Source organism: Bos grunniens, chromosome 17, assembly GCF_055505025.1.
Source record: "Bos grunniens cultivar Pamir isolate PY7600 chromosome 17, Bosgru_T2T1.0, whole genome shotgun sequence".
NCBI lineage: Eukaryota > Metazoa > Chordata > Mammalia > Artiodactyla > Bovidae > Bos > Bos grunniens.
In genome coordinates, this window is record NC_141181.1 from 28543322 (window position 1) to 28550445 (window position 7124).

Here is a 7124-nt window from a genome sequence, read left to right on the forward strand (position 1 = left end):
CATTTGCCTGTATAATAGTGATCTGGCACATATAATAGTGCCTTGTTTCATATATATATTCTATTGAATACCTGAATGAGAAGACAACTTAGAAAAAAAAAAAAAAAAAAGCTGGCACAATTTAGGAAAGGGGTATATAAAAACTAAGCTTATCATGGAAATGAAAGCCACTTTGGGGGTAGCAAGAAGGATATCAGACAATTGTGAAAACAGAGTAAAAGACATGAAAGGCAAGGGATTAAGAAAATGATAAAAGGAATAATAACAAATGATACATGTGGAGAAAATGCAAAAGATATATATTACATTTGAATAGTTGGAGTCCCCAAGAAAAAAATATTAAGTGATAAAGAGAACAAATATACAAAAATAAAATTCAAGAAACTTTCCTGAAAGAAAAAGGGATTTAAATTTACAGGTTCAAAGAGTGTAGCATATTCTACCAATAATAAACAAACAAAACTAAATGATAGAGAATGATACAAAGACACAGATTCATTGGATATCAAAGATAAGGAAAGAATTCTTTGGACATCCAGAATAAAAGATCAAGTCACTTAAATCAGAAATAAATAGAACTGGTATCAAACTTCCTTCTGTATGAAAGTGAAAGTGAAGTCACTCAGTCGTGTCTGACTCTTTGTGACCCCATAGACTGTAGCCTACCAGGCTCCTCTGTCCATGGGATTTTCCAGGCAATAGTACTGGAGTGGGTTGCCATTTCCTTCTCCAGGGGATCTTCCCAACCCAGGTCTCGAACCCGGGTCTCTCACGTTGTAGACAGATGCTTTTCCATCTGAGCCACCAGGGAAGTCCTTGTATGGCAAAATCCAATTCTAAAATGTAGTGAGGAATTAAGTCTTTTGAAGAGATCGGCAAAGTGTGAGAAAAGACTTTAAGACGTATTCATACTGTTATTCAAATATAGACAACACGAAATGCACAATATCTCAGGGAACACAGTTCTCAAGATGCCTTCTTGAAGAACTACTAAAGGACCAACTTCAGCCAAGTAAGAAATGAATGAAGAAACTTTCAAAAGGATTGATGGTGAGCACCAAGTCTGTTAAAACATAAGACTAAGACTAGAACAAATGGACAGGTTATTATTACAGAAACAAATGTAACTATTATAAATCCAGTATTGAGAAATGTTAGAAATTTAAAGAGCTGGGAGAAGAGAAAAGAAGGTAGAAGGTAGTATAAATATACTGACTACTTCATTTTATCTCTAGAGGTACAGAAGCTACAAAACACACGTATAGAAATATTCGCTGCTGCATTATTTGTAAAACAAAATATTGGCAATATCATAAAAGAGTATCAGTAAGAAACTGGATAAATACTTTTAAAGTATATCTAAACAAGAGAATAGAGTGTCCATTAAAAGCATCAGGGTATTTTCTTTTTTTTTTTAATTTTATTTTATTTTTAAACTTTACAATATTGTATTAGTTTCGCCCAACATCGAAATGAATCTGCCACAGGTATACCCGTGCTCCCCATCCTGAACCCTCCTCCCTCCTCCCTCCCCATACCATCCTTCTGGGCCGTCCCAGTGCACCAGCCCCAAGCATCCAGCATCGTGCATCGAACCTGGACTGGCGACTCGTCTCATACATGATATTACACATGTTTCAATGCCATTCTCCCAAATCTCCCCACCTTCTCCCTCTCCCACAGAGTCCACAAGACTGATTTTCTAAACTGATAAGGAATAATGTCCAAGACATAATGTTAAATTAAACAAAAATCAAGTTGCAGAGCAGCGAGGAGAGAATGCTGTAGAAGGAAGGAAGCAAACAAGGAGAGAGGATGGTAGAGAAAGAAAGGAAAGTTGATAGGGTCTCTAGAAAATCATGGATGAAGTTATAAATGACATATCACTCTATAACAGAACCTGCTCTTGAAGGGGGAACATGGGAAACTGAGTTATGGGAATGAGAGAAAGATAATATGCTTCCCAGTGTACACATGTTTATGCCTTTGAAATGTGCATATGCCGCATATGTGGGTGCTGAGTTGCTCAGTTGTGTCTGACCCTTTGTGACCCCCATGGATTGTAGCCTGCCAGATTCCTCTGTCCATTGAATTTTCCAGGCAAGAATATTGGAGCTGGTTGTCATTTCCTACTTCAGGGGATCTTCCTAACTCAGGGATTGAACCCATGTGCCCTGCATCACCAGGTGGCTTCTTGACCGCTGAGCTACCTGGGAAGCCCCGTATATACTGTGTGAATTATCTAATCAAAAAAGATGAATTAAATAATTTTGTTGGTCAAACATTACATGTTTTTGGCCTGTCTCAGAATAGTTTAATGAACCAGAAGGAGATAAAGACAGCCCAGAAATCTTCCCTGGATATAATAAAGGTCAAGGAACCCTGTTTGGGTAAAATTGTGTGTTGGAGAGTCGTGTGTGGGCAAAGATCTACATCAAGTCAACATGAAAAAGGTCAAGTAACTTCATCCAATGAACACAAAGCAAAAACAAGACCCAAAGGGACGCAGGTAAAGCATTTCTTATTAGGGCAAACTGATGAAGTGACCAATTTGACACTTTACTCCATTCTATACACGGAGCCCAGGTGAGCTGCTGAGCAGTTTGAGGTAATCACAGAAAAAGGGTTCCCTTGATACGAAAATGAAACCCATTTCCACTCTCACATATTGTCTCTGGAAGATCACCATGGAAACCCAGGCTGGTCAGGCAACCACAACTAATCAAAGACAAATTTGTTCTAACTTATTTACTGTTTTCTTGTGTGAAACCTAGAGACACCTCTGCTCTGAGAAGTACCATATCTCTGGATCCCAGAAGGGCTATCTTCCCTTTCCTGTTTTGATTGCTTCCATCCAATAAATGGCTTTGCTTTAAAGACTTCTGTGTCAAATATTTAATTTGATTGGCTCCACAAAGGTTAAAAGGAAATAATAAATGGGGCTCAGTGCTAAAAGATATAAGTTCTCTCAGTAACTCAGACCTAACTGGCCATCTGTTGGAAATTGCTATAGTTATTTGGCCCCACTCCATCTCTAGAGAGCTGTTTGATTCAGGATTTTATGGAGGTACAGGAGTGATTGAAACCCTTTTATGAAATGAAAACCACACATAGTTTACCATACACTTAACCACTTAGCTTTAGCATAATTATATAAAACTCAATATAATGAAGATGGGGTAAATACCCTATCTCTATTCATAAAGATGTAATGAAACTCCTTATTTCAGCTAAAGAATTTAGCTAAAAATCTATTGGTTTGGTTTGGATTTTTCCACTTATATTTTTTAATTTTCATTTTATTCTCAATAGCATTTTGTCCCACCTTTATCTGCGTTAGTATGTCACTTCATTAGTGTATCAGTGACCTTATTACTTGAAAAAAATCATTTCTCCTAAAGATAATTGCTTATATTTCACTGTAGAATCTGAGTTTTTACCAACTGTACTTCTAAGGAGACTCTGGTTTCCTTTCTGCTCTCACAAGTGACTGCAACTGGTTACTTATGACCAGTGAGTGATCTGACAGATTTTCCAGCCTAGGTTAGGCACTCTGCATTTCCTGCCTACTTGCCTCATTTTGCCCTGGAGGCCAAGAAGGGAAATGTTATATCTTGGGTCCCAGCAGAACTGTCTAATTGAAGTCTGAAGTAAAACATAATCCCCAGAGGGATGAACCACAGAGTCTGCTACTTGCTGTATAAAAGTATGAAACAGCATTATCTGTAATCTGTAAAAGGATACTGTGGCTATTACTATTTAGCTATTGCGTATACTATAAAAAAAGTTAATGAAATATCCATTTAAAGTATACAAGTTGTCCATTTCTTTCTATGTAAACAGATATAACCATAGCCAAAACTTAATCCATTTACTGGCTATGTAATATTTCATCTAAATACTAATATTTCAATAAAACAGATATTAGATAAATACACATATACACATACGTGTGTGTGTGTGTGTGAGTGAGTGTGTGTATCTTTGGGAAGCAAAACTAGAAAATCTCATTTTAATCTTTGGTTATCAACAACTCTATACTATTATGGTTTGATTTATCAGGGGTAAAACGAAAATTTAGGATAGAGATGGAAAACTCCATTCCACATTTGAGCACAGTTTCTAAGCTGACTCAGTGCAACCTTCATTTAAAAGGGGAGTCATAAAAGTTACTCTTCCCATCTTTGACCATTTATCTTTTACCTGCACAGAACAGTGATCATTTAATACAAAACAAAACATCTCATACCTGACTGCAGATCAAAATGTCTTACCATATTTAAAAAGAGCAAATTATATTTAGGGTGAAAGTGTTGAATAATTCCTGAATAGCACGTTCAGTCTTTGTGGTGACATTTAAGTATAAATCACACATTTTTAAGTGTTACCATAAATTTCCATGCTTTCTTTTATTCGTTCATACTTGCTTTATAAAGTATAAGATAAACATTTAGCTGCAATGGTTTTCTTAATGTAAGTTATTGGAATGATCAGTGTTCTTCACAAACTGGAAGTTGAAAAGTAGAGTGGGGAAATATGTGTGTGTGTTTTGAGTGATGTCACCAAGACAGTAACATAGATTGTTCCTGACTTCACTCCCTGTCACAAGAGGGACTAAATATTATTCAAGAACAAGACTCCAGACTGCATTAGAAAGTTATGTTGACCACCTTGCCTCCTCCCTGGTTCATCACAGCATTGCACAGAGAGGTCTCCTCAGAGTGTCTGGCTCCTCCAAAAAGAAAAGAGACCCCAGGGGAACACTTGGCCCTCCCCCTGCTTTGTGGGAATCACTACTCAGATCTTAGCCCACAGAGGATTACACGGGAATCTGTAGGGCTCAACCACTGGGAATCTGACCGTTACAGAGAAAGGAAGAGGGGCTTGCAACAACCAGCACAGGGATGTTTACAGACTGAGTGTGTACTTGCAGTGTGTAAGCAGTTTTCCCAATCCACAAATTTGCTCATCTGCAAAACCAGCTTGGCAGCACACTCTGACCAAGAGACTCAGTAGGGAGCAGATCTGCTTGGTTCAGATTCTCAAAGAAGGAGTGCTGCCATCCCTGGAGCCCATGTGCAGGCAAGGCACTAAGTCACACCCTGCCTGGCCAGAGAGGCTGGTGAGAACACCACGAGAGTGTTCAGCCCAGTGGTGCTCAGGCACAAAGGCAGGTGGGCAAAACCAATCACTCCCAGAGCAGAGCCAGTACTGGGTATGCAGAATTTTCATGCTACACATGTGCAGGGGAAGTCATTTATAGCCAAGGCGGAGGGTAACTCTTGAACCTTGCCTACCCAGAGAACCTATCTGTGCAACTGAGAGTTGCCTTAGATTGGGCCCTCTCCTTCCCACCCAGGTAAGGAAGCTGAGACAGAGCTCCACCTACCCTCTGTGGCTCCTGGCACCTTGACCAGAAGGGCTGGCAAGAACATGTGGAATCTGTCTGTGCAGCCAAACAGTACTCAAGCCAAAAAAGGACAACCAGAGACGATAGTTAGAAAAAAACCAGGGGATTTGACCAGCAAGGGAACTTGGGGCACAGGTCAGCTTGAGTCAAAACAACCAGGAGCTTTTCCAGTTTTAAAGCTGCTTCTTCTATTGTACCTGGACAGGGAACCTGATTTGTAGCCCAGCTCATTACTAGATACGGTTTCCAGCATGCCTAATTGGGGAAGCTTACCAGAGCACATGGGGAACCGCGTATTCAACAGTCCTGGTTACAGTGGCACTTGAGCCAAGACCACAGCCCATGGCTTTCCCCATCTACATAGCAAAACCAGTGGCCTCACCTGACCCAGGAATTTAGTGCACACTCTTCCCTGATTTGGGTCCCCGAACAACAATCTTGCTGTTGTTCTCTCTCAATCTTGCTGCTCTGTTAGGGGAGGGAATCTAATTCACAGCTCCTTTTACAACTGAATATGGTGCTCAGTCTCAACCATCTAGAGAGCCTGTCCAGAGAATCCAAGCAATGGCAAAGTTCACATCACAGCCTCAGCCTCACTGTGAGAAGAAACTGAGCCAACAGTCCTGCCCAACTGTTCTCAGCTAGTGGCACACTTCCAATCCTCTATCTCTGAGTTTGAATGATTTGCTTCACCAAAATATAGACCATAATAGTAGACCCCACCTGCCTAGTGACAATATCAGCAGAAACACCCAAACTGAATTGATTGCTGAAGAATCATTTCTGCCAAAGCAAACCTATAAAGTCTGGAAAAGGAACCCCATTGCTCGAATATACAGATATCAATGTAAGGAACCAAGGATCATGAAAAGCCAGGTAAATATGACACCACCAAAGGAGACTGTGTGCTCAGAAGCTCAGTGGTGTCTGACTCTTTGCAACCTCATGGACTGCAGCCCTCCAGACTCCTCTGTCCATGGGATTATCCAGGAGAGAATAGTGGAGTGGGTTGCCATTTTCTCCTCCAGGGAATATGCCGGATCCAAAGATCAAACTCAAGTTTCTTATGTCTCCTGCACTGGCAGGTAGCTTCTTCACCACTAACGCCACCTGGGAAGCCCATAAAACGAGATTAATTAAGCTTTAATAACTTATCTTGGAAGAAAAGCTTTGACAAGCCTAGACAGCATATTAAAAAGCAGAGACATTGCTTTGCCAACAAAGGTTTGTCTAGTCAAAGATATGTTTTTTCCAGTAGTCACGTATGGATGTAAGAGTTGAACTATAAAGAAAGCTGAGTGCTGAAGAATTGATGCTTTTGAACTGCGGTGTTGGAGAAGATTCTTGAGAGTCCCTTGGACTGCAAGGAGATCCAACCAGCCAATCCAAAAGAAATCAGTCCCGAATATTCATTGGAAGGACTGATGCTGAAGCTGAAGCTCCAATTCTTTGGCCACCTGATGAGAAGTACTGACTCATTGGAAAAGACCCTGATGCTGGGAAAGATTGAAGGCGGGAGGAGAAGGGGAAGACAAAGGATGAGATGGTTGGATGGCATCACCAACTTGATGGACATGAGTTTGAGCAAGTTCTGGGAGTTGGTGATGGACAGGGAAGCCTGGCGTGCTGCAGTCCATGTGGATGCAGAGTCAGACACGACTGAGTGACTGAACTGAACTGAACTACTGATCTTAAAGAAATGGAGGGCTTCCCA